A 1,910-nucleotide genomic window follows, 5' to 3' on the forward strand; every position below is an offset into this window, starting at 1 on the left:
ATATATTTACATTTACATTTATATTTCTACAGTTATTACATATTCCGGGTTTCAGAATTTCATGGTTTTCAGCAATAAATATAATTGATGGAAACTCTCTTTATTTAGTGTCGTGAAAGGAAAAAAATAAGATGGAGATCTATAGATTGGCACCTTGTACAATTCTCATTGTTTTTATTTTTCGATGTCTTTTTTTTTTCATTCGTATAGCGACTAACAAGTTGTTTTATACGCATGATTATACAAAATTTGAATACCAGCTTAGTTTCTTTTGTTATTGGTGAACGTATCATTTTAATATATATCATAATCTGTGGAGAAGTGGTTTGTATTTTTCAGCAAATGTTTTTCATTTATTGGTCTGCGTTTAGCTTCTGTTATTTGTTAAAACAAAGTTGTAATGGGACGATTTGGTGATTGGGGATTTTTTTTTGGCACACACAAGGAAAACTAACTCAAAACTTTCATGCACGGGTATTTGACTTGCACTGGTATTTGATATTTATTGGCGATGAACAGTCATTGCATGTCTCTGAAAGAACATCTCCTTTTGCTAAGACCATACTTTGTGCTCCACTGAACTAGCTTGTAGTTTACAATCGTATCTCAAGTCACCGGAAGGTCGCGCTTAACGTTTGATTGATGATAAAATGTTTGTGTACTTTCATGAAAACCGCTCAATATACATAATGGCTCAATATACATATCAAATATCTAAGCGTTAAATGAATAGAAGAAAAATCTACATTGAAATTAGAATTAGGTCTGAAAATAAAGAAATACTCATCAAATTTTAATTTTCACTACCAACATTCAGCTATGTCAATCTCTTAGCAGTTCTCTGACAATTAGAGTGTCCTCAGCTGTTTTCTCTTCCTTAATAAAGGGAATTGTAGTCCGTACTGTCTCAGTCAACTGGGGTCTTTGAGATTTTGTGTTTTGAGCAGGAATATTGGACAGTGACATCTTTACATACTAACGTGGAGTAGTAAATAAACCGAATTATTTAGTGTGATGTTTCTTCTCAATACGCTTCGCATTCAATTCTAGCCAATGTGAAATGTATTTTTTACCACCCAGATTCGATAAAATATGTACTGGGATAATTTCGGTCACTACACCCGGCTAAAAAAAATCTTAACTTTGTGACAGTTGAAAAATCCGTTACAAACCTCCCCCTGTCTCTCTCTCCTTCTTTCCCCTCTCTCTCTGTTATACACAATAAACAACTAGCTCTCTTACTCACAATAAAACGTACCTTTTTATTTACTTGATTTGTACTCGAATTTCGTAATCGTTGACGATATATATATTCATGTCATTTGTCTAAAACTTTATTTATCCTCTCTTTGTTTCCCTGAAAAGTCATCTACCTGCTGTTTATTCTCCCTCTGTTTCTACTACATAATGCTTTGTACTTCTCTTAACTAATTCGATTACTTACAATCGAACTCCAAAACACTAGATGTAGCCACTCTTCCTGATACAAGATGCCGCTCTCCATTGTTATGATATAAGTGTCTATAGTTTCAGGAATTAAGAGGATGAATCCGCGAAGAAAGCGTTGGTTCTGTGAACTGCAGTGGCTATGAGTTGGAAAATTGTGATTGTGCATAGCACTACCAGTTAAATGGAAATGGCACCTAAGATTACTGTCAGTGTTGACGCTCTTGTTTCGACGCAGACCAATCCAGCTTTGAACAGATGAGTAATTAAATGCGTTCCAACCGCGACCATCGGACCATTTTGTACATCATGAACTACATTGTCCAATTGCTCCGTCTTTAAGAGCCTGGGCTTTTGTTTGCTATTTCTGTCATTCTGTCAAATCGAATGCTTATGCTGTAGGATCTCGCTCGTTGCTTCATTTAATATGTATATATATATATATATATATATATATATATATA

This window comes from Octopus bimaculoides, chromosome 2 (assembly GCF_001194135.2).
Source record: "Octopus bimaculoides isolate UCB-OBI-ISO-001 chromosome 2, ASM119413v2, whole genome shotgun sequence".
NCBI lineage: Eukaryota > Metazoa > Mollusca > Cephalopoda > Octopoda > Octopodidae > Octopus > Octopus bimaculoides.